The sequence below is a fragment of the Nilaparvata lugens genome, chromosome 8 (genome assembly GCF_014356525.2).
Source record: "Nilaparvata lugens isolate BPH chromosome 8, ASM1435652v1, whole genome shotgun sequence".
In the NCBI taxonomy this organism is placed as follows: Eukaryota; Metazoa; Arthropoda; class Insecta; order Hemiptera; family Delphacidae; genus Nilaparvata; species Nilaparvata lugens.
In genome coordinates this window covers 47,277,885-47,305,786 of record NC_052511.1, presented here as the reverse complement: position 1 = coordinate 47,305,786, position 27,902 = coordinate 47,277,885, and the positions used below count along the sequence as shown (strand labels likewise).

At 35.1% G+C, this 27,902-nt stretch overlaps 1 long non-coding RNA gene across 2 annotated transcripts; it reads right to left on the bottom strand.

Annotated features, from left to right (window-relative positions):
• Nucleotides 1-53: 53 nt before the first annotated feature.
• Nucleotides 54-27,902, bottom strand: LOC111054541. Of its 2 annotated transcripts, XR_005572098.1 has the most exons (6): nt 27,712-27,902; nt 23,348-23,511; nt 19,345-19,484; nt 10,792-10,914; nt 6,187-6,355; nt 54-2,086 (listed from the first exon to the last, which is right to left on the bottom strand). It is a non-coding gene; the product is annotated as an uncharacterized LOC111054541 (long non-coding RNA). The 2 variants fall into 2 exon arrangements; XR_005572099.1 differs by lacking the exon at nt 6,187-6,355 and having other exon boundaries at nt 27,712-27,899.

The window sequence follows — 27,902 nt, the reverse complement described above, 5'->3', positions numbered from 1 at the left end:
GTGAGATTAAAGTTATTGTTAGCAGAGACGGCTCTTCAAGTAGTCAAAGGCTCAACTCACACTTATGCGACACAGGTCGAGAAGAGACTCGACTCTAGTCAGGAGCATGTGTTTTCAAATGATGACAGTTGCGGAGACTAGAATCAACTGGTCTGAGTGTCACCATTAGGAAACACATGCTCTCGACTAGAGTCGAGTCTCTCCTTGACCTGAATCGCGTAAGTGTAGTGTAAGTTGAGCCTAGGATTCAGGTTACACTGAAGATTGGGAACTTAATTTTGATATTAATTAGATTTAGGGGTTTACAATTTGAGAGTAATGGATTTGTAAATTGAGGGAAAGATTAGTTTATGCGAAAGGTGGCCAGAGATAGTAAAACAATTGAGTAATTTATAATGACAGTTTTTGAAAGAAATGAATTGGATGGTGGATGATAATGCCCACATGAGCTCTAGGCTTGTGCGTGGGTAATAGAATGGATAATGATGAGAGATGAGTGGACCTACAGGTTTTGAATTATTGGGAAGACAAGAAGTAAGTTGAGAAAAAAGAAAGAGGAAATAGAGTGAATTGAAGTTGAAAAATATGAATGGATGGTGCAATGAGAAGGAAGGGAGTACATACTAATTACACTTTACAATGTATACAAATATTACAATAGAATTGAATATAGTTCACTAACAATATTTTGAGAGATGCAACAACACACAACAAACACAAAAACAATAAACAAAGAAATGATGACGACGATCTCCTGAAAAAAAAGCAAACAGTGTGGCAGCAACCCAGAAATTTACAATAAAATTAAATTTAACTATTAAAATAATATTCAAGAAATTCTAAGTAGATGGGGATAGTATACAAGAAAGAAAAAAGAACTGAAGAAAATCCCAAACTAGATATAAAATCGGGAACAGTTTTGAAGAAATTAAAAGAAACAAACTAAACAAAACAACCCTTATCGACCGACATATACTTTGATATTGAATTTGAACTGAAGGTTCGCCTCCAAAGCAACAAAAAATAAAGAACTGAAAAAAAATAAGGAGCAGGGGTAAGTTAAATAAAACAAAAGATAACTAACTAAAAAAAAACTCCCTTATCGACTTGAGTTCGAACTGAAGGTTCTCTGTTCTCCTCCAAAGCAACTGAAATTTGAAAGTATAAAAGCTGAAAAAAACTCGAGGGGTGATGGTCTAGACATGTATTACCAATTCCACACAAGTCGCCCAGGACCGAACTGAACAGTTCAACAAGACATCAATAATTATGATTAAAATTTGTCATTTAAATTTTAATTCAAACACTTTCAGAAATAAGAGAAAATTATTCAGATCTAGAAAGAAGTAAATTAAAAATTGATTCACTCCTTTCTAGATTTTAATATGACATTTAATATGAATTGAAACAGATTCAGAAATGTAAAAATTAATATAAGTAATAGACTGAAATATGAGAAATTTATTTAGATCTGGAAAAAGGGTGAATTATAAAACTTTCAGATGATAATTTAGAAAAAAAAACTTGATTGAACTGTTAAAATCGGTCGAGAGCTGACTTTTACCTTGATTGAAGTTCTGCGTAGTCCGTCCGTCCAGCTGCCTCCGCGATGCCTGAAAAGACCCCAAAAGGACACCCCACCCCGCATATCAACAACAAAACAAGCAAAATATAAATTAATTCAAAGTCATTTGAGAATGAAAGTTAATTCGAGTCCTTTCAATATGTTCACTATTTGTTTTCAAACTGTTCACAGTTCACTTTTCACTCAATTCACTGTTCAGCTGCCTGAAAACCCCAAAAGGACACCCACCCCACAAGCATTTATTATTTAAAGCAAAACATGCACAATATCAACAACAAAACATAAATCAATTCACAGAGTCCTTTTAGAATGAACGTAAACTCGAGTCCTTTTCATTCTTCATTAAATAATCCACTTTCATTAAAGCACTCCACTTTTCATTGAATAGTTCACTGTTTATCTTCTTAAATTTTCTTCTATGCTGCTTCTTCTTCCTTCTCCCTCTGTTCTGTTTGAGCAGGCCATCATTCTCCTTTGGTGTCTCTCTCTCTGCTCCATATCCTATAAAAAAATACAATCCACCATTAAAATCACAACAAAAGCCTTAGACAGATTAGATGAGAAACAAAAAATACAGGGGATGTCTAGTAACCAACAGAGCATGAGGTTCAAGCCACATGAGGCGTTATTCACACGAGTCGGCAGGGCAGTAAGCTCCCCGATTGGCTGATTATCAACTGATTCCCGAACGCCAACCCAATCAGTCAATCTGGAGCTTCCTGCTCTGCCGAATCGTCTAAAAAACGCCTCATGTGACTTGACCCTGAGATGACCAACTTCACTGGCGCTGAATTCATTTCGAAAATTCATGGTCTCTTATCAGGATTGTCAATTTCGCCCGTATAGTTTTACCCTATAAAGCCTGGTTTTCACTATTAGAGTTTGTAGTCGAGTAACTGGCATACTAACTCTACCGAGCTAACTCTACCCTACTTGCTTGGTCGAGTAACTGTTTTCACTACAATAGAGAATAGTAGGTAAAGTGTGATGTCTAGTGAACAAAACTAACCTTAAAATGTCAATACTTTTTAATAAATCAACATAATCACTTATTTAACACTTTTTAATAAATTAATTGACCAAGCGAAGTGAGGTCTAAAGGTGTGTACAGATAGAGATACGCGCCGCGAACATGAGCAATTCACAATCAGCTAATTATATCTGTATTTTTACAGAAACGGTAAGATACAGGTATAAAAAGCTTGGCATCAACTGATTAAAAGCAAATTGCTCATGTTGGCGGCGCGTAAATCTGTACGCACCTATAGATTCAAGTCGACGGTTTTGCATTTCTGTTTCAAGGATAATATAAAAGGAAAAGGAGCCTCCTTCATACGCCAATATTAGAGTAAAAATCAGACTATAGAATTATTCATCATAAATCAGCTGTCAAGTGGATTATAAATTGCATGCAATTCATAATATCTCAATGTAACTTATTGAAAACACAGCTGTTATGTGGACTATTAATTGCATGCAGTGAGGCATACAATTGATAACTTCAAGTAGCATAGTATTTTCTCTCGACTTTTCTCTGCTTTCAACTCTGTAAGCTTTTGTTGATTGTTTTGTTTTTGTAAACAGCTATGCTATTGGACTATTAATTGCATGCAGTGAGGCATACAATTGATAACTTCAAGTAGCATAGTATTTTCTCTCGACTTTTCTCTGCTTTCAACTCTGTAAGCTTTTGTTGATTTGTTTTGTTTTTGTAAACAGCTATGCTGTTTAAATCAAATTATTAGCATTGTCGAGCCATCAGTCGTTTATACACCGATATATCGCCGACACGACAGGACAGGACAGAAATTTACTCTGATGGACAGTAATAGAAGAGACTGTGGTTTATAACTGCGCGAGGTCTACTGTTCACAGAACTACTAGTACTTTTTAATAAATAACAATACTTCTTAAACTTGAAAGCCTACGGCATGACTCTACTCTACTAGCTCGATACTGTTTTCATTAGCATAGTAGTGGTAGAGTAGAGTGAGAAGCGGTGGTGGGGGAAGGCAAGTGGTAGAGTACTATCCCACGGTGCTACTCCACTCTACTCTAAAAACTAGTACTCTACCATGAACGTTTTCATTGGGAGAGTTCACAAGATAGTTAGTACTTGCCCAGGGAACTCTACCACCAACTCTACTAATGAAAAGCAGGCTTAAGAGACAATACATCCCGCCAATGAGCTAAAATGTCTCATCTGAGACACCAACCTATATAGTTGGTGCCTTACGTGTGGCAATCATTGCATTCACTCAATAATACACTAGTAGTTCTGTGAACAGTAGACCCCACGCAGTATTCTCATCCACAAGTACCTGATTGAAACTATAGACCTTAAGGAAATACAGTAATAGACTGACTTATCCACACATCTGTGTAATCACTACCTGTCAGCTGATTTATGATCAATAATTCTATAGTCTGATTTTTACTCTAATATTGGCGTATGAAGGAGGCTCCTTTTTCCTTAGGCTCCTTTATTTAGCAAGAAATCATATTTTTCAATAATTTCATAATGAATTTTCTCAATTAAGATGAAATATTTTGTTTATTAATATTTCTACATTGTTAAAAACCCCATCTGGCAACAGAGCAAAGCGAGAAAGAGATAGCACTATCCGCTTTGTTGGATGATGGACAAGGATAGCAATACAATTGCTAATCAAAGACTGCCATTATAAAGTCGACCTTTTGGTAGCGCGCTTATTTTTGTGGCAAACATTGGTGTAACTCCTATAATTTGTGATGACCTTCATAGAAACACAGTCGACTCAATGGTGTGGGATGACAGAGCGTCAGGAGGGGAACGAGACTAGGTGCCACCCCGTCAACCACGAGGGTGCGAGGTGTCAGGTTGTCATTTACGGTCATGACTAGTTGGCACCTTCGGTCCAGTAGGTGACAAGTAGTGACAACTTGACGGCAATGATATATTTTTACGAGGGTACAGGTAGTCGCCCATGGCTAAAATGACCAGGTAGTCTGGGTGACACCTAGACGGCGACCCATCAGGAGAAAGCTATGTGCGTTCTGTGGTTCCACTGAAGCAGATAATCGGTTATCACCGTTCAAAGACGTTTTCGTTTAGAGTATGGCCGTGAAAAATAAGTTGTATGCAAGGAAATTATGTAATATTGATGAACTAAAACTAAGAATTGAAGCCGTAATTTAGGACAGCTCAAACCAGATCGACTCCTGATCAATATTCATGTACGTAAAATTTTTTCTACGGATGAAAACTACTGAGATGTTGCAATTATTCAAATGCTAATTAATTAATAATTATTATTAAACGAAAATCCCAATTAAATTATGTAATTCACCCAGAAGACTTCTGCTACTGCAAATATTGACAACAGGGTAAACAGCTAGATGGAAATTCGATGAGCGCTACTATTCAAAAATTATTTGTCATTCCCGGGCTGACAAATAGCTATTTGAATAGTAGCGCTCATCGAATATCCATCTATAGTGAGGTCTACGTTAAAATGGCAGTGTAGGAAGATAGGAGAAAAGGGTTGCCAGATCTCAGCCTTGCCACCCAAACAGCTGATACTGGTAAATATGATGAAAATAGTTAATCATATTTTATTTGTCAAGAAAATATATTTTTTAAAAGATGTAATAATATATTTTCAGGCTTAGCTAATATCCAATACTTCAAGTAATTATTCTCACAAAGTAATGTCCGTGCAAACTTAGACAACGCCATTTTCAAGGCGCTTGACGCTTGACGCTCAGACGCTTCCTGTGTGTATCATGACCGCTCTCACCACGCCACGCCCCGCTCTGCTCTAAAACGCCACGCCACCCTCCGCCTTCAGTCTGTTTGTACCCTTAGTGCCGGTTGCACAACAGCCGGTTAAATTTTAACCGTGATTAATTCCACGAGAACCAATCAGAGAAGCCGTCTTTTCAAAAACGCCCTCTCTGATTGGTTCTCATGAAAATTAATCACGGTAAAAATTTAACCGGCTGTTGTGCAACCGGGCCTTTGTCTCAGGTTTGTATAACATTATATACCACCAGTAAGATGCCAGAATGCAACCATTTTAAGGCAAGCTGGTAAACCAGTGAGAAACCAGAACTGGTGACCGGGCTGGCGACCCGGCCAGTGAGGTCCACGTTTTAATGGCAGTAAAAGAATTGAAAATGAATGTTGACATAAATAGGTATCAATGCAATTGATATTATCACGGGACTGCAGTGTGTTCCTGGTTACATAATTGCTCAAACAAATATAGTGAGGTCCACTTTATAAAGGCAGTGGAGAAAGATAGGACTATCCATTTGTAGAGGATAACTATTAACGGTATATCTGATGAAGTAATATCAACTGTTCATTCTAGTTTAAAATAATCTATTATATTTTATTCATAGAAACAATCTATTCTTCAATGATGAAATAATAAATAATCATAATTCAGATTATATTTCCACAATTTTGAAACAACTTCAGGCAAGAAAAGGATAGCACCATCTGCTTTGTCGAATGATAGACAAGGATAGCAACACCAATGTCAATCAAATACTGCCATTATAACGTGGACCTCACTGTAGGTTATAGAATCGCAAATAATATTGTCGACACTGACCTGATGATACAGCATCCGCTCCATCTCCCTCACTCTCCGCTCTCTCTCTCTCACTCTAGCAACAGCAAAACCCAGTCAGCAAAATCCTCCTTCATGCAACCTCTCAGTAGAACTCACTTCGCTCGCCGTGCTGTTCTCCTCTCCTCCTCTCTCCTTCTCACTCTGCTCACTGCAAAATAAAATCAGCCACGTTATGATACAGTTTTGTAATTAACATCAATTTCAACAATAATAATATCATAATAGACAACTACATTTTCTAAACCATCGAAAGCTGCGTACACATATACGCTCTTCCAACCCGCACCGAGCACGCTCCTCCCTCGTACCGCCCTCGTTCCTCCATCGAACCACAGTCGCGCCGCCCACGCACCCATCATGAACGTTATGGAAGATGTTAGATCTTCTCGCGTTCCCCGGTCGAACCACTGTTGCTCGCCGGTCGATCATCAATCGCTCTGCTGGAGTGACGTCCGGTTGCGGAGCAGAGCGACAGTCTGTACGCACCTTTAGGCTAGGCACACACCAGTTAGTCAAGACAAGACAAGACATGTTTAGTCACAATACTTCACATAGTTGCTCTAGTTGCAACTAAGACATGTCTAATTGCAATTGAATGAAAAAGACTAAGAAATTATTTATCAGAGATTGGCAATGGTGTAATAACCGAAACCGGTCTTTCTAAGTATCAATTAATCTGTGGTTTTTGACAATTTCTTAGTATTTTTCATTCAATGTGAATAATTACCACAATATCAACTTCTCAACTACACAAAAAGTCTAATTGCAATGACTGATCGGTGTGTGTTGCGTCATAAGCAACAATGTGAAGTATTGTGACTAAACGTGTCTGATCATGTCTTGTCTTGTCTTGACTAACTGGTGTGTGCCTACACTCAAAGTATGTTTATATATTCAAGTTTTCGACTATAGTGAGGTCCACGTTATAATGGCAGTGTTTGATTAGCAATGGTATTGCTATCCTTGTTTATCATTCAACAAAACAGATAGCGATATCTCTTTCTCGCTTTGCTCTGCTGCCAGATCGTCTTTCAACAATGTAGAATTAGTAATTAACAAAATATTTCATCTCAAGTATGAAAATTCATTATAAAATCATTGAAAAATATAATCTGATGCTTAATAAAATATAATTGATCATTTTAAACGAGAATGAACAGTTAATATTACATCAATAATCCTGTAACAGCTACCGTCTATAGAAGGCATTGACAAGACAGAGGATCGGCAACATTGTTCTCCTATCTTTCTCCACTGCCATTATAACGTGAACTCACAATAGAGCCTTGTTTTTTCGCTCAGTTATTGTAATTGATATTAAATCTCTAGAAGAGCTGATTGTTTTAATTTTCGGAACAAAATATTTCAAATTAATATTTATTTTACAATTTTGAATGCTAAGTAGAAGTAATTTTGTTATCAATTGGGATCTTAATCTTTCTAAATTAATTGTTTAAAGTGTTTGTGTTTTGTTTCTATGTGGAAATTAGTGAAGAATTGGAAAGTCGCACATAACCTTTATTTGGACAATTTATTTTATGAAATTGGGGTGAAATAGTTATTTGTATTTCTAGAGTGAAAAGTGCTGTTTTTTTCTCCTGAGGGAAAAGTTTGAAGCCCGAGGCGAAGCCGAGGGCTACAATTTTCCTGAGGGAGAAAAAACATTTTTCACCTGTGATATACACAACATTTTTCCTCCACCTACATTTTTATAAAAACTGCTAATAAAATAATTTTTAAAAACGTATGTGACCAAACAATGTGTTACAACATAATCTAAAAAGTAAACAGAAACAGCTGGCTTGTAATCACAGTTCTCCTCCGACAGCACTATCTGTCGGCTAAAGTTGTAACAACAATGACAGCCAAAACTACAGCTATGATGAAGTTCCCGTTTCAAATTTGATTAGTTAATAAGTAATATTCGTTGAATGATATTTTGAATAACATGGAATAAAAGAAAAAAATATATACATTCTTTTTAGTATAGTGATATGAAGTTTGTAATAATAATTTCAGCATACAAACATAAATTTTATATATCGATCAAATGTCTGGTTGAGGTATTGAATTTAGTTGGTTTAATGGCTACTCTATATGCTTCCTCATCTGAGCTTAGACCTTCTGACCTATTCCAAATGTACGTTTTTAAAATAGAGATGCTTCCCATGTTATTTAAATGGAGTCACTTTTACTCCCTAGGGAGTTTTTCTGTTTTTTAGTACCGAGAGCGAAAAAGTGACACTTTAGTATCATGTTTCAGGGAGTAAAGTAAGTACTTTAGACAGTAGGTGGAGGAAAAGAAGTTTTGGACTGTAGTCTGTTTCTCTGTCTTTGATTGTAAATGATAAATAAATAAAGTTTTATAAATAAATGAATAGCCTGAATATAGTAAAAGTCAAGTAGCTTGGCAACAGTTGTCAGTGAATGATACATTCATCACACAATCGGCCTATACTCTGCACGCTGCCAAGTTAGGCTGACCACTAACGGTAGAAGAACAAGCATGTCATACATGTTTATTTATTCATTTATTTATACATTGATAGATACAATATCATTCTCAACTATGAATTATTGGAAAAGGAACTAAACAGGCTTAAAGCCCAAAACTGTTGCTATGTTTCTATGCACATGTTCATCATCAGCGAGAGGCTTCTAACACGAAATAAACAACCAATAACAATAGATAAACTAGTGGAAAACGACAAAATATAATAACAAATAATAAAATTCAATATTGGTTTTAATGACGATATTCAACTGTATAATACTAGGCTAATTATACTTATAATAATAATGTATTGTATTTTGTTAACTACACATCTATAATCTGTATCAATATTGGTTTTAATGACAAGATTCAACTGTATAATTTTCTGTTCTATCATGTGTTAGATGATATTGTATTGACTTGAATTTGTTATAATACTATTGTATTTTGTTAACTAACATCTATAGCTTAATCTATATCAATATTGGTTTAAATGACGATATTCAACTGTATATTATACTAATTATACATAAATAATAATGTATTGTATTTTGTTAACTAAGCATCTATAATTTGTATCAATATTGGTTTTAATGACGATATTAAACTGTATAATTTTCTGTCTCGCTGTGATGAATAAAGAAAATAATCCATTATATTTTAGAATAATTATTATTTAACGAAAATCCTAAATAAATGTTGTGAATCACCCCGAAGACTTCTGCTACTGCAGACATTGACAACAGGGTTAACAGCTAGATGGAAATTCGATGAGAACTACTATCCAAAAATTAGTTGCCAGCCCGGGAATCGAAACCGGACCTCCCAATTGCCAGTCAGGAATGCTTGCCCTTACACCAAACTGACAATCTCTGGATAGCAGCGCTCATTTTATACGAAGCCATAGCGGCCAACCAGTTACAGATGGAATTAAATAGAGAATGCATTTATCATATAAGTAAATATTTGCATACGTAAATATTTTAGAATGTTACTTAATTATTATAGAACAATAGATAAAGCTCACTGTAACTGTTCTCTTCACTCTACTTAAGAGCTCGTTGAAAAGTCGCGCACCATCCACAGTGCAGATTGATTAAGGCTGTGCAAAGGCTAAAAATAAACTTTCTACTGGTGATATTTTTCAATTTGTATACTATCAAGCTATCAACATTTAAAAGTTTTCTCAGAAAAGCATTTTTTTCTGATCATTACTCTTTGAGATATGAGCGCCTAAAATTTTTGGGACAGAACATTTCAAGTTCGGTAAGAGATAAATCCATGAGATTTGAAGGATTGATTCTTCATGGTATTGTTGATCTAATAAAACAAAAATTTTCTGAAAATATCAATTTTTGAGAAAGTTATTCAATATACTAAAAATGACCAAAATAGCTTGTTGTTGAGTTATTTTTGGTAATTTTTAGTAAATTGAATAACTTTATCAAAAATTTATATTTTCAGAAAATTCTCGTTTCACTAGATCTACAATACCATGAAGAATCAATCCTCCAAATCTCATGGATTTATATTTCTTACCGAATTTGAAATGTTCAGTTCCAAAAATTTAAACTTTAGGCGCTCATATCTCAAAAAGTAATGAAAAAAATGTTTTCCTGAGAAAACTTTTACATTTTGATAGATTGATAGATTGATAGTATATACAAATCGAAAAACTTTGAAAAGTATTACCAGTAGAAAGTTTATTTTTAGCCTTTGAACAGCCTTAATTTAACATTAACAACTCGCTGAACAAAATATTGAATACGAGAGCACCATCCACATTGCAGATTGATTAAAATCTGAAAAACCTGAGCTTATAAGAAATTTCAAGATTCAGCCGGCTTGCACAAAAATTTGCTAAATTTTAATAGTAATTGAATCTTATAAGAACCAATTAGAGAAGTATTATTTTGAAAGCCTTCCCCGAATGTTTTCGTGACAATAAATGCTTGCTAAAATTGGACAGCCTACTAAAATAGCCTCTTTTCAAAGAAGCCTTCACCGATTGTTTTTGTAGCAATTAATGCTTGTTAAAATTCAACAGACTCTTGTGCAACCGGGCCACAGAGGCATGTGACAAGACTCACCTGTCATGTCCTACTTGGAGGCTTCGGGTGATGACAGAAAGGTCGAGTGACATCAGGATGCCCGCCCAGCTCACATCATCTTGGTCTCACATCATCCATGTATGTATCTCCCTCCAACTCCACCTGAAGCAAATAATAAAAGGCATTGAAATTTATTCAACTATTTTCTTCAATTATAAAATATATGGGCATAGAGAAATATAGAACAAGAATATATCTTATGGTATAGGGTATCTTTGTTCCAATTTTTACTGTTAACTCATGCCGATAATCCTAATAGCTCTTTTTTGTAAAGCTTTGTGACGCTGGTAGTCTCTCATACTGTGCCGTTCGTAAGCTCGCACCCGGCCAAAACAGTAATAATAGACAGTAGTCGACAGTAATCGGCTTGAAATTCGGAACATTAACCACTATATACCACTTTATACATTATACCATGATGGGACGACATCTTCTTATGCTTTTTTTCTCTATGGAAAGAACCATGGGGTTTTAAAACATCCATTGTATTCAATCAATTGTATGAAACCTTCAAGTTACCATTATGATAAATAACTATAGATAAACTTCCGACTACTTGACGAGTATGAAAAAAATAATTATTTAAAATTTATTATTATTCACGACTTTATCCTCAAATTTATTGTGAAAGCAGTTGATAATCAATTCAGTCAATCACAAATCAACATAAACTAGAAGCACTGGTGATGAAAAAAAAAAATTAGACCTATAAGAAAACTGATTAGCTACTTCAAGGCATAGTTTTCATGCGCACTTGTTCAAGCTAATTCTTGGTTAAGTCAGAATTAACAATAACCTCTAACCAGATGGTGAACCAAAAATCATTTCAAGTTGAATATTCTTTAAATTTTATTTAAAGTAAAATATTCTTAAAATTATTTAAAATTTATTATTATTCACGACTTTATCCTCAAATTTATTGTGAAAGCAGTTGATAATCAATTCAGTCAATCACAAATCAACATAAACTAGAAGCACTGGTGATGAAAAATATTAGACCTATAAGAAAACTGATTAGCTACTTCAAGGCATAGTTTTCATGCGCACTTGTTCAAGCTAATTCTTGGTTAAGTCAGAATTAACAATAACCTCTAACCAGATGGTGAACCAAAAATCATTTCAAGTTGAATATTCTTTAAATTTGCAATAAAAATAAAATTACCCTATAATTAATATCCAATAGGGTCACAGTTTTCCTTAGCAGCGTTTCACTTGTAAGCAGTGAGCAATAAATATCGGACAATAAGCTCAATTACTATAATTACTAAAATTTTGTGAAATATCTGAATGTATAAACCCTGCTATTTTTACCTTATAATTTACATAAAATACAATCCTACAAATAATATATTCAAACCGATGAGGCATATAACCTATAGCTAACTCTCAGGCAATACCATAATCTAACTTGCATTGTCGCAAATCAACAGATTATCAAATTCAAGTAATATATAAGTAATACAAGTAATATATATCAAATCAAGTAATAAATAAATTATAAATTTAATTATTCATATCACAACAAGTTTCAATAGTCTTTAATATGAATCAAAACCTTTGGTAATATGTAATATCAAAACTAAGAAACCGGCAAAATATCCTCAAGGAGATTCAACATCAGAAAGTTTGATCGAATCCAAACGATATCATGGCCAGGACTATTAAAGCACGCAGAAAGTAATGTGCTAAATAAGCTGAACAAAAATTTAATTACTGATAATAATAGATGAAATCCATAATAAACGTACATAATTCAAAAGATTGTATGAGTTTTACATTGTATGAGTTTTACAAACCTGACATCGTGAAGCTCAACTCCAACTTTATAAACAAACATTCACACTAGCATAATTATACTTTCACGTTCATTTAAATTAACTAAATTGAAGGCTCTAATTCAAATTTATAGTAATTTATTTAGTAAAATATGGAAATAATAAATCAATCTTCAGAATTTCTAACCCTTGTTACCCTTCACGCATAAAGAAAAACACAATCGGACAGGACGAGAACTGAGCATAGACGTGCAACAAGTAGATAGAGTGGCTGAGCTACAGCTGTACCTGTGCTTGCCAATACAAACTTGGATGAGATGACCCTGTTTGAAGCCAACATTAGCTGTTTGTCTATCTTTGGTTCAAAGGTACACAGCCAGCTGACATAAAATCATAAAAGCAGTGGCACTTTAAAATGTTAAGAACATAACCTCAATCAAGTAAAAAATAACCAACAAATTTCAATTACCTTTGTATTCAAATATAAAAACTAATAAATAGATATGTTATTAATTCTATCATTGAATATTCACAAGAACAGAATAAAAAGCCTAGCTCAAATACTATTATAGCCTAATATGAAGTAGATGTAAGGAGATTGAATCATCAATAATAAAATCAAGTAAGTCTATTATTTAACACCCTCAACTAATGAAAAGAGTAAAATTATATCTTAAAAGAGGATAAGTTATAATAATAAATTGATAATTAGCCATACCTTCATTTATAAACAGTAGGTTGTGATGTTTCACTAACACAAAATTTGACTTGCAATTTTACTAGACAGCTATCAAAAACACAACTCCTTTATTGAAAACATCATTCGGCAACACAGTTAGTACACTTATTCACGATAATTCAATACATAATTACCACAGAATTTAATGAAAATTAATAATTTGAACACTGTACTAATGAGGACGAATGTGAGCTGACCGACCTAGAAAGAGATAGAGAACTGAACAAGAAGTTACAAGAAGAGAACTGCTTGAATCAAAAGAAAGCTAGACAAAGGCGACAGGGCTGACAGCCAATCACAGAGCAGCATTTGACACAAAGCTTCTATGACCTTCTATCACCTTCCAAACCAACCTGACCAAATTTCAATACGGCGTGACTTTAAAATTATGATTTATCAAATAAAACCATTCACAACCATTTCACAAACAAAAAATTACTGTCCTTTGTCGGAGACCCTGTTACCAATAAAAATATGCGCATCCTCTAAGAACTTTTGAAACATTTGTCTAGCATTCTTAAGGAAATAAATGAATTGAGAAATATTAAAGAACTTATTGACCTATGATCACAATGCAATGAATTTGAAAGATCATTCTCCTATAAAAATACTACAGTAGTTTCAATTTTATAATATGAGTGGTGATATGTAATTATTGAAATTAATTTCCTACCTTGACTCCAGCCTCTAGACGAATCACTTTTCACCAACACAAATCTAGCCCTATCATTTTTACAGCCAATATTATCACTACTGCATGATAAAATACATAACAAGAGGTCTTTAAGTAACATGTTCATCACAATTGAAACATTATTCACCTAAAGTAATAATTCATTTGCAAGGGACCGACACCGACACTGGCATTACTAACAGCCTATCTGTTAAGATGATGTGTCTGTCTAGATGTGAATTAACATGTTGGGACAACGCAGGTTGCTGCAAGCTCCCCCTACACAAAGAAACTAGGAACTAGAAGCAGTAAGAGCCAATCAGAGAGCAGTATTTCGGTCACGTGGTCACTGACGTGCCGTGACACTCTGCGACAGTCACCTTCTTCCGCAACTAACAAAAATTCAAAATGGCTTGAATCAATTTGATAATTTTACAAACCTATTTCAAAATAGTTTTACTACCAGAAAATGAGTTTCCCTTATCGGAGAGCCTGTTTCTAATGACGATAAGATTCCTTTAATTATTTTAGGAATTTTGAAACACCTATCAAGAGCTTTACTAGTATTTTAAGAGAAACAAAAGTGAAAAATTTAATAATAATGAACAATCAAAAATATGCCAGCGAGGCCAGCGGACATCTTGAAACCCCAGGTGTAGGTTTCTGGGTGAAGCGATTTCAAAATTCTACACAGGAATTTGCCCCGAAAGAGCTCACAAAATTAGAATTAATCTTTAGTAAAACTGTATATCAGAAGATATAATAGTTGCATGGAGATTAATTGAAAATATATGAGATCATCACGCCTTTTCCTGTTAGTATGCAGTATTCTGAAATCGCACAGCTTACAGACTAATTGAATTTCAACACTAGATTAACAATGAGATGAATTTGAAAGAATAGCGTTCTACATATTTTTCAATTTATAGAATAAGGGATGAATTACGATTGATAATAAATACATTTCATACCTGCATGAAGACCAGGTTACAAATTCGTATTTCATCCTATCTATTGTAAAGCCACATTAGAATTACTCCGAAATAAAATACTTGATGAACAAATTAATTTATGATAACACAACAGGATTATTAGTACATTACTAATTGAAAGTAATACGAGGATATCGAGAGACAAGGACTAGCACTTCAACCTATTCTAGACAAGGAAGAACGGTCGACTGGCAAGGTGGCAAGTCAAGTAAAGCACTCTCCTTCAACTGACCAATTAGAAAATGTCGAAATCTCTGTCCTATTCATTTGAATTACCTCGAAAATTATTTCGCCACCTAAAAATTACTTTCGCTTATCAGGGAGCCTGTTTCTAACGTGATTACGAAACCCTAAATTATTCTATGATTTTTAAACCAGGTTACAAGCTTTTTTCAACAGTTTTTCAAACAATTTATTAGTGAAATTCGAATTATTTACCGAAAACATTCATTCAACCAGCAGACATGTTGAGGGTGGTTGGAGCGATGGAGGGAAAAGATAAATTCCCTTTTCCCACCGTGGGAACTATTGTCCCATAATACTAAACTACATTATATTACAGAAGAAAATAATTACGTCTGTAGTGAAATATAATCTTGATTTCTTGAACCAATCAAAAAGCAGTATTTTGAGCTGGTGCCTGAACAAATTCAAGAAGAATAAAGGAATCCTTATTTATTTTGATAATTTATGCAAACGATTGAAAATAATTTTCACTACTGAATATTATTGTAGTCGTCTAACAGGTAACAATGCTACGCAAGAGTCTAGTATTAAAGAATTGACAACCTGAAAATTTGACCAACTGAAATCTTGAAGAATTTAAAATAGGTCTATAACCATCCTCGGTAAATTAATAATCAATATGCAAATTTTATAGTTAATCACTCCAGTAGTTCAGACATGATGCGTTATTCGTGAATTTCCTATCCCGTACGTGCATAAGCCAGATCTCTCCTTTATTATATCATAGATAATAAAGTAAGGTTACTAATTGGAGTAACACGATTTTATAATACTTTTGCTGATGTTGACTTTCTTATTTAGGGCTACTAGCATGTAAATGAAAAATGAAATCTTCAATTGCTTTTGCTAAACTTATGACAATCACTGTAACTGTTATATTGAATCAATTTACAAACGGCTTGCGCCAAGTTAGATACTCTGTCTGCAGATAAGCATGTTTCATTCGAATTATAAAAACTCATGTTAATATGGTCAAAAATCGAAAGTAAATATTAAACAATTATGACAATAATTCTCGGCATTTCGACAGATCTACATAAAAAACTCTACTAAATACACAATATCTACTTAAAACGGCGGTGAATATCAAACAAACGAGAATCTTTCGGAACGAGCAGCGGTTTGCTCTTTAGAGGCCACTCAATACAACACAACAGACAACAACTAAAGCTACTGACAAATTATGCAGATGCAAAATATGATAAGATAAAAGTATTACAAACCTTGCACAGTTTACTCTCAGCTGAAGCAAAGCTTTCAATAGAAAGCACTCATTGATCAACATAATACATTTCATGCAGCTCTCACACAATATTTATAAAATCTCACACAATATTGATCCAGCAAAATCGCCTCACATAGAACTGTAAGGCTCATATTACACTAAGCCACGAGTGGGTCGCCAGAGAGCAACCATTGTAGAGCAAGTTCAGACACCAGTGAGACACCAGGATTGGTGACTCGAGTGAGACACCAACCGGCCGCCAAAATGTGGTGTCTCGGCTGGCGACCCTAGTGTGATGTCCGCAATAACATCTAATTCCCCGCGACTCGCTCGGACACTATAGTGAGGTCCACGTTATAATGACAGTGGACAAAGATAGAAGAATAGCGATGCCGATTCTCTGCATTAATTAATCATATTTCTACACTGTTAAAAACATAATTGGCACCTTTGTGGACCTAGAAAAGGATAATACCACCGGCTTTGTCGAATTATGATAGACAAGGATAGAAAAACCAAAGTTGATCAAATACTGTCATTATAACAAGGACCTCACTATAGGCGACCCACTGGTGGCCCAATATAATACCAGCCTAAACATTACATTATTTTGTGGGGAAATTGGTGACCTAAATACGGTCCCAGGTGGATTCAAAACTATAGTGAGGTCCACGTTATGTTGGTAGTGAAGAAAGATATGACAACAGCGTTGCCGATTCTCTGCCTTCCATAGAGAGTAGACACTGGTATTCTGATGTGATAATAACTGTTTATTCTTTTTTAGAAAAATCGATTCGTCCAGAAAAAAAAATTTTAATGATTAAATAATGAATTTTCATAACAGAGATAAAATATTTTGTTATTTAATATTCCTACATTATTAATAACGAACCAGGCAGAGCTAGAAAAAGATAGCGCTATCTACTTTGTCTAGTGATAGACAAGGATAGCAACACCAATGTCAATCAAATAATGCCATTATAAAGTGGACCTTATTATAGTATGAGATGTTACAAATTAGGACGTGACTGTCCACACGAATTTTAGACTTGTGCAACTGAAATGTTTAGTTTTAGGAACCGAATCAAAGTAATTTTCAAGGTAGGTCAATGACTGCAATGACTTCATTAGACAAGATCAATTATTCAAGTAAGATTGATGGTTTGAGGTGAGTGGCAAATGGCAAACCACACAGAAAAGTGATTTGAATGCAAATATAACTGAACTTGAAGACAAAATTTTCAAGGTAGGTCAATAACTGCAATGACTTTATTAGACAAAATCAATTATTCAAGTAAGATTGATGGTTTGAGGTGGCTTGCAAACCACACAGAAAAGTGATTTAAAAGCAAATAACTGAACTTGAAGACAAAATCACAGCAATGATCCAGGTCATCTGTTTTGGATTTAAAAAATATTGAAATGTCAAAACCACTTGCTTGTTGAATTACAGTAACGAAATACTAGTATCGGCTGTTTCACCATTCTCAGTCTACAGTCAGCGCTGTTTACTGGATGATTAATAGGCCTAATAAAAATCCAAGCCAGTTTCCAAGTGGTTGTGTGACATTCAAGTATTTTGAGGCAAGACAATGAGGCCTATCAATTTTATTTGGAAATAGAATTAAGTTAGCAACTAAAATAATAGACACAAACAGGCATTGAACATAATTAAAGATTATCAGACAATGAGCATCAATTCACTAGTTTTTTACTGCACAAGAGGCTATGTAATAAAATGAAATATCAGCTCAGTTTCTGACTCAAAGCACCAATTCTACATTATAAATAGAGGAATAGGTAAGTAAAACTCATTCAAGATTGTAAAATACTCAAACGATTTTAGTTTTTTTTCTTTTGTTACGAGATTTCTCAAGAAATTTGTACCATAGATAAAATAATATTTAAATAGGCATTGAACCATCGATAGCAAACGAGCTATCCTTGGCTGAACGGCGCCTATTGCATTGAAAATCATCTATTTAATAAAATGAAAGAAAATATGTGGCAGCCAACATCTAACTCAGCTGGCATACTGGAGTTGCGACGCTCCACAACTCAAAATAAACCCTCAATTCTGCAGCATTGCATTCATTATGCCGGCGCCACACTCTCGTCAAGTCCCTTGCCAGCGGCTCACTGTTTACATCCATACAGGCGGGAGTGAAGCAACGTTAGTAGGTAGACTAACTGTCTACTAACTTTGGGAGTGAAGGCAAGCGGTGGCATAGTAGCCATCCACACTCTCGCGCTTGCGACAATTGTACGCACTTGGACAGAGTGTGGAAGCGGCAAGATACATGTAAGATTCGCAGTACTTCATAGAATGAAGCTACTGAGTTCAACTCACATGTTTTTCGGTAGTGCTTCATCAACATCACTTTGATCCAGAATATATTCAACAATAAACGAGCACAAGCGCATCATATGTGATCCAGTTTGGTGATAAGCTGCTATAGTGAGGTCCACGTAATAATAGCAGTGGAGAGAGAGATAGAAGAACAGCGTTGCTGATTCTCTGCCTTGTCACTGCCTTCTATAGAGTATAGCTGATACCTGTATATCTGATATAATAATATTATCAACTGTTCATTCTAGTTAAAAGTAATCAATCATATTTTATTTGCCAAGAAAACTCTTTTTCAATGATTGAATATAAAACCAGTTAATTATTACATTTCGACATTGTTGAAACCCGATCTGAGAAGCTAGAGAAGGATAGCGCTAGTTGCATTGTCGAATGATAAACAAGGATAGAAACATCAATATCAATTAAATATTGCCATTATAACGTGGACCTCACTATAGGCCTGCAAGAAATATTCATAACTCAATAGAATAGAATCGAATGTGAAGATAGAGAGGTATGTTACAACACTCACCAGCTGTCAACAGCCACACTTGAAGGCTCTGGTCTATACTCAAGTCACATCAGGATGTCCTCCAGCTCATATCAGCATCCATGCATTGCACTCAGAAATGTTGTCATGTATCACTCCATCTCCAGCAATCTGGTTCATCCCTGAAGAAAAAAGAAATGAAAGATATTAAAAATCTGGAAAATTGAGAAATATATTTCAAAATAGAATATTCCTTATCAAAAGATTAGCAACTTGAAGAACGGAAACAATCAGGGGCCTATTTCACAAAGGTACAAGTATTGTTACCAACCATGGTTACGAACAAGTACTTGTAGAACAAGTACATGGTTTACAAGTACTCACGTTTCACAAAAAATTATGATCTACAAAGTTTACAAGTCTACAAGTACTTCAATAGTAAACATAACCTATTTTCATGATGATTTCCTTTTTTCATCCTCATAAAGGTTACTTGTACTTTTCAATAATTACTTGAAAATATTTGAAAGCAATATAATGTTTTTTGTAGAGTCTACTTCATTTATTGCTGAATTTGTAACCTACACAGTATATGCACTCTGTATATATATATAGTGAATGTACTATATATAATGTATACTATATATACTGTGTATACATACTATAGTACACATTATTTAATTTATTAAATTCAATTTCCTGATGCATATATTTCCAAAATAATTAACTATAGAGGAATTTAGGGTATTTTGATTATTAGAAATATTTATTAAATATTTAAAATCATTTTAATAATCACTTGTAATCCTTTACATAGCTTTCCACTTCGGTAGAATTTCATAGTTACGAACAAGTAATTTCGACAAAAATTGTTGGCTACAATGAAAATCTTTGTGAAACACTTGTTCGTAACAAGCAAATCACTTGTAAACTTGTAGAAATTCATTGTAACTACAAGTTTACAATTCTGCTTTTGTGAAACGCTAGTAATCAGCTGTTCTCCAAAACCATGGTTGGCAACAAGACTTGTAACCTACTTGTACCTTTGTGAAACGGGCCCCAGGTAGGCCTAATAATAATAAAATATATTCAAATTAGACTTTTAAAGTTTGTGATAAAAACCTCTCATAAAAGAGTCATGCATGAGGAACGAGTGATCTAAAGGTGCGTACAGACTTTCGCTCTGCTCCGCAACCGAGCATCACTCGAGCAGAGCGATTGATGATCGACCGCGGAGCAAGAGTGGAACGCGAGAAGAGCTAACATCTCCCGTAACGTTCATGATCGGTGCGAGTGAAGAGCGGGGGCGGAACGAGGGCGGAGCGGGTTGGAGGCGCGTATATCTGTACGCAGCTTATGATGATAACCAAAGATTGAGGGCAAGTCCATATCAAGCGGTTTCAAGGCGTTTAGAGTCAACAGGGTAGGAAGCTCTCAGATTGGCTGAATTGACACCTGAATGGAACGTTTAATATGATCTGGCCCTAAAGAATTACAGAAACCGAACTAGTGTAAAATTATTTCAAAGGCTCGTATTTTATTCAGCCACCAGTGGGTCGCCAAGTGTCCGTGTGATTCGTGGGTATTTATTGGCATCATTACAGTAGGGTGGCCACATTTTGGTGTCCCGGCTGGTGTCCCAGCGTGCTTTGGTGACCCACTGCTGGCTGAATGGTAGCACAACTCAACTGCTAATGATTAGGCAACAAGTGGTCATTGGTAAAACGGCAGTACAAAGCACTTGCAATGAATTACATTTTATACAAACATATGTAAAATAGGAGGTATTATTAGTAGTATGCATGAGTATTTGGGGAAGATGTTAGCTCCGTGGTCGTGCTGATGAGCTATCACTCAGTGTCAAAACAAAGTGGAGCGGCGAAAGTAGAGGGTGGCGGAGAAGGTAGCTGAGTGTTGAAAATAATGCATATATATAAATGTATCCGCTGCACTATGATACATTTGAATACATTCATCACTTTTCAACACTCTCAGCTACCTTCGCTGCTCCACTATGTGCATAAATTAATATTAAAGTTAGAAACCAAAAAAACAAATATATATTATTTAGGCAGACCAACAAGTGATCAACCTTCCAACGGAACCAGAAATGAACTACAGTTTAATCAGAGCACATTAATACCAAACAGGACTTGAACCAAAACATAAACAGTTCAATGTTTTATACAGTATAGTATTAGGGCCGGTTTCCGAGCTCGGGATCTATAAGTTCTAGACTTACAGAGTCCAGGACTAAAATAAGCTCTCGGGTCTAAATTGACTTTCTGAGTCACGATTTTATCTTCTAAACTCCGGGGTCTATTAAGTTCTCGACTTATTTGAGTCCAGGACTTTAACGCAGTAAACATGAGGGAAATTTACAATATTTAGCTATTGTATCGTTGGCATTATAGCAAAACGGAAACAGCTGATTGTAGCGGGATAATTCAAATGAGCATACTCTCCAAACTATTGAAAAAATACGTTTCGATTTCTTTGTAGGCCTATAATTCAAAGCAAAACCTTTGAAAGGTGAATGAATAAACATTTCATTTTATGTTATGCTATTATTGATCATTGATCCTAACCAGTGATTTTGAGTTTGAAAACGTACAGTATTTGTTTGGAAAAAAATACTGGAAGAATAATTTATTATTGTTGTATCATTATTATTAATATGTTGAATATGACATTGATTAATAACATTCAGATTGGAATATAAATTCCAAGGCAATCCTTGTATTATTTTTCTTGAACATTTTTAGGTTATGTCAGTCATAAAATAAGGTTAGTTTTTTACACATAATTCTGATACAATTTTATTCTAAAATGAACTTGCAAACTATACGTTATGAATTTAGATGGACTAATCCAAATAATTCAGGTATTCCATGACATCTATTTGGCTTTTTATCTACTAATAACTAAATTGTGTTTGCTTAGTTAAGTCTAGAACTTGAATTTAACCCCTACCCCAGTCGAGGGTTTAAAATCACGCTGTTTTAAGTCCTAGACTTAACAATTTTTGATAAATCTTTGACTCGGAAAGAGGCAAGAATCTAATTCAAGTCCTGGACTTATAAGCCCTTCACTCAGAAAGCGAAATTATAAACTCCAGGGTCTAACGTGATCTCTAAACTCCAGGGTCTATTTGAGTCCTCGACTACGTTAACGCTCTGACTCGGAAAGCCAATTTTCTGACTCCAGAGTTTAAAGCTGCTTAAAGTCTAGAACTTAGCTAAATCCCGAGCTCGGAAACCGGCCCTTAGTGCCGGTTGCACAAAAGCCGGTTAAATTTTAACCGTGATTAATTCCACGAGAACCAATCAGAGAAGCCGTCTTATCAGAAAGGCCTTCTCTGATTGGCTCTCGTGAAATTAATTACGGTTAAAATTTAACCGGCTTTTGTGCAACCGGCACTTAGTGTTTTATACTAGTATATTCCAATACTAGGGATGGATTTCATTCAATATAAAATTATAAGACGCCTGAAATGATTTACATACAGGCAAACGCATCATCACTCGTTTGGTAAAGTAAAGAGCTTAGCCATAGAGAAAAGATAGCATAAGAAGGTGGGGAGTAGGGAGTTTATAATCCAAATTTCACTGTAACTCGACCTGATAGTCCTAGTAGTTATTTTTCGTGAAGCTGTGACGCTGGTAGTCTTTCATACTGTGCCGTTCACGCACTATGACGCTGCCAAACAAGTAATAATACGACAGTAATTGGCTTGAGTTGACAAGAAATCGGTTTGTAATTTGGAACATAAACTACCTATACCATGAGATATCTACTTATGCTATCATTTATCTGTGCCTTAGCGCTCTAATGCCTCCGCTACACTCTCGCCGAGTCGCTCGACAAATCTCCAACGTCTCTGATATGAATTGAAGCGAAAATGAGCGTCCACACTTTCGCGTTCCACACTCTCGCGTTCGTTGTCATTTGTACCAACTCGGCCAGAGTGAAGCGCCGGCATGTACCCATTTCTAACCTAAAAAACGTTTACTATATAAAATTAAAATTGAGTAGAGGTAAGTACCTGTCAAGTGCCATACTTGAATGCTGTGGTCCATGACAGGAGTGAATCAGTATGGCAAGCTGCATTCTGTCTCCAACACAAACAGACTGATCCAAGCTGCATACTCCAACAATCAATGTACCCGCCACAACCAAACTGCGCTCTCTCGCTCTTTCTCGTTACACCTACAACATAGCACAAGGAAAACCATTAAAATATTGGAGAATTCATCATCAGATTTGAATTGAGCTCTCAGAAATTTCAATGTAAGTTACTTGTAAATGCTTGAATATTTCTCTATATCAGAAGGCATTTCACTTATGAAGACAAGACTTGCCAAGTTTCCTTATTGTAATCCATATTATGTGATAAGACCCACTGTATTATTTCAATTATTCATCGGCTAATAAATATTTCTATTCTATTTTATTGATCCAGAAGGCATGCGCCCCATTAAGATCAGTGGTGGGGAACCACTCGCCTTCGCTTGTTTCGCCTCGACAAAAATCGGAGCGGAGGCAAGTGAAGGCAAGTACAGGCGAGCAAAGGCAAGTACAGGCGAGTGGTGACATAGGAGCCATCCACACTATTGTGCTCGTCGCCATTTGTATGCACTCGACAAGAGTGTGGCGCCGGCATTAAGGCTGTGCAAAGGCTAATAGGCTAAAATTCATCATGGATATTTTGTTGATCATAGAACGTCATGAATTCAAATTACAGGATGAATTAATTAATAAATGAAAAGCAAAAACCCAATATAATCCAATCTCACCTTGAGATAGGCCTACTAAGTTCGTATGAAGTCAGTTTTAACCTAACTAATTATGAGAAATATCGTCACAAATCATATTCTACAATTCATAAACTCTAGATTAACCATCCACATTTCAGCAATGGAAAATTGGATTGTAAAATTCAACTAAAATGATCACAAGTTCATAATAAAAGACAAGTTTCAACACTCCAACAGAGACCAGAGACTGAGTCAATTGAACGGGTCGCGGCAGTGATAGAGACTGATTGACCCGAATCAGTAAAGTGATCCGAACTTCTCATCTCTATAACAGATGACAGTTTGAATAAAAATCTGGTGTGGTACACTCACACAACTTTCCTTGCTCATTGAACTATAAGCCTCATTCTCAAACGAGAATAATTTAGGGGAATAACATAATGACGATTGGCGGCAACATAATTATTTGAAACTACGATCAGACTACTGTAATGTAAATGTAAATGTGTGAATATAATTGTTTTCAGAGTACTTTTTCCTTTGTGTAAATTGTGAAATTCGATTATTTTTTTAAAAGTCGTCAAAACAGCTGCTCTACAGATGAAATATCTCGACTATCAGTGTGTTCTTTTTATAAACTGCTCTACCTACCTACCTCATGTACCAGAAGGAGGTTACAAAGTCCATTTCTCAAGGATGGGGTGGACCCCCCATTAGTTTTCCAAAAAGAAGACTCATGCCAGTTGATAGAGCTGATAAATAACTATACAGGGTATGAATTTGAAAAAAATCGGCCAGTTATTTTTGAGAAATTGTGAAAAACATGGTTTTTTAATAATTATTCGCCATTTTTCTCAAGAATATTACGGAGCTCCTGCAATTTTCCCAGAAATGAGACTCGTGTCAGGTATAGGGCTTATGAATAGCTATCCATGGTATAAATTTGAAGAAAATCGTTAGAGCCGTTTTCGAGAAAACCAAGAATAACATGGCTTTTTAGTCATTATCCGCCATTTTTCTCAAGAATATTACGCAGCTCCTGCAATTTTCCCAGTAATGAGACTCATGTCAGTCGATAGGGCTTATGAATAGCTATCCATGGTATAAATTTGAAGAAAATCGTTAGAGCCGTTTTCGAGAAAACCGTGAAAAACATGGTTTTTTAGTGATTATCCGCCATTTTTCTCAAGAATATTACGGAGCTCCTGCAGTTATCCCAGAAATGAGACTCATGCCAGTTGATAGGGCTAATAAATAGCTATCCATGGTATAAATTTGAAGGAAATCGTTGGAGCCGTTTTCGAGAAAACCGTGAAAAACATGGTTTTTTAATAATTATCCGCCATTTTGAATTGAATTTTATTGAATTTCTTATTGTCAGATCCTCATGGTATAAGGACCTTAAGTTTAAAATTTCAAGTCAATCGGTTCATTAGGAATGGAGTTATCGTGTTCATAGACATACACACACACACACACAGACCAACACCCAAAAATCATGTTTTTGGACTCAGGGGACCTTGAAACGTATAGAAAACTTGAAATTAGGGTACCTTAATTTTTTTTGGAAAGCAATACTTTCCTTACCTATGGTAATAGGGCAAGGAAAGTAAAAATGAAAGTGAAAAGATTTGAGGTTTTGGGTTCCAGACTATTCATCCATGGACTACAATCCATGCCAAACGTAGTCTGCCTACTACTTGAGTCAAAAACACAATTAATACATAAATCCCCCAAACTTAACCACTAATTATGACTGGAAAATCTTCAAATCTCACAAAATAGCATAGCCTACATATTAATAAAATTGATCAATATCAGGCAAAATTTTGAATTTAATACAAAAAACAACTCAACTTTTAACACCCACCAAGTGTCGGTTGCACAAAAGCCGGTTAAATTTTAACCGTGATCAATTCAAAGAGAAACATCAGGGCCAAAAAGGGCTTCTCTGATCAAAATTAGAGATGATAAACTATAATCACAGCTAATAAGATGTAATAAACTAGGGGTGAATGTGGTATGATGAGTGACAAACAATGGCCTACCTGTTTCAAAACTGTGACCTTCATCACTTGCAAACTTTTATTTGAAATTCCACCTCAAATAAATAGCGCTTCCAGTAAAAGAATTGCAGCATTGATAAATACATCACAAGAGCTTCATATTTTGCACACACACAAGAAATAATAAACTGAGATTTTACAATAGTAATCGATGAAATTAATAAGACAGGAAGTGTACGGAACCATTATGCTATCTGAACTGAACACTTCCAAGACTGATCAGGTAGCCTTGCAAGTCACGCCATCTGCAGTGTAAATTATGAATCGACCAATCACAGAGCTCGAAACAAATCTACCAACCAACCACAAAGCGCGACTCATGACAACCAATCACAGACCTCGATACTCCCGAGCAGAGGTGATCGTTCCTCAGAACAAAGGCAAAGTGCCGGTTGCACAACAGCCGGTTCAATTTTAGCCGTGATTAATTCCACAAGAACCAATCAGAGAAGCCGTCTTTTCAATAAAGCCTTCTCTGATTGGTTGTCATGAAATTAATCGCGGTTAAAATTTAACCGGCTGTTGTGCAACCGGGCCAAAGATTATCATTTCAATATAGCCAAAAATAAAATGAGAAATCTGAAAAATATTGGCTACAATTTTTTAAATTCATTAAATTTGAATAATGGGTTGCGGATCTTAGTTTGTATGAAAATAATGATATAATAACAAGGGCTTTTTTGATCGAGATAAATAGTTGCAGTAAAGAAAAAGTCTAGTTGATAAATAATAAAGAGAAGTTTAGTTGAGTCACGCCTTATAACTGAAGAAATCATACTATATTTTAAGCACAAAATTAACATCAATGACATAGAGGTAGATGAAATAACAGAAATTGAAACGGGAAACAAATAGTCTTACCTTGAAAAATGATTTCAACCGTTCAGTAGCAGTTTTTTATGATGTAGTACTTTGTACAACACTGCAATAGGCTACTCAACACATTTCGACACAATAATAATATTGTAAATTTACTGTAATTGATCAATTGTAATCACCAAATAGCGACTAAATTCATCAAATTATCCAACAACATTCAACATGTCGACTGGCTTCAACAGTTCTGGTTTGAAGGTGAACGAACAAGGAAGAAGAAACAAGGTTTTGGGTTTGAGACTATTCCCCCCTTCCAATACCTAGTAAATTCAAAAATGCAATAATAAAAATCTCAAAAACAATGACTGAGGAATCTTTAGATGTGTTTAAACAGCATTCAAACTACTGAATTTGCTTTTAATAACAGCCGAAATATTGGATTTGAATTTAACCAACCTAAGTTTACAACCACAGTACAGCCAAGGTCAAATAAACTCCCACCACGTATTTTTTTATTCCACAATTAACAGAATTTTAACAAATCTTACCAAAAATATGGGCTTAAAAGTCATTGAAATACATAACTAAGACCCCAAGCAAATGTAAAATACAAATATCTCATTGACAATTCACAGCACATTACCTACCATCATCATAATCATCGTCACTGATTTGAAATAGCAAACCTTCATGGTTTTATAAATACAAATTAATAATTATGAAAATGTAAAGTACAATGAGTTATGATCAACATATAAATTTACACTTACCTTGATTTAGGACAATTGGACGAGAACCTCATTTGGATTGACCAATATATTTTTATTACTTTTGTTGTTAATTTGGTAAAACTTTTACGCAATGATTTCAAAGTCACTGGAATCATATTGTGGGAGTTATATGAAGAAATAATTGCTAATAAACCAATGAAAAATCGAATTACACTTGAAATTATACCGAT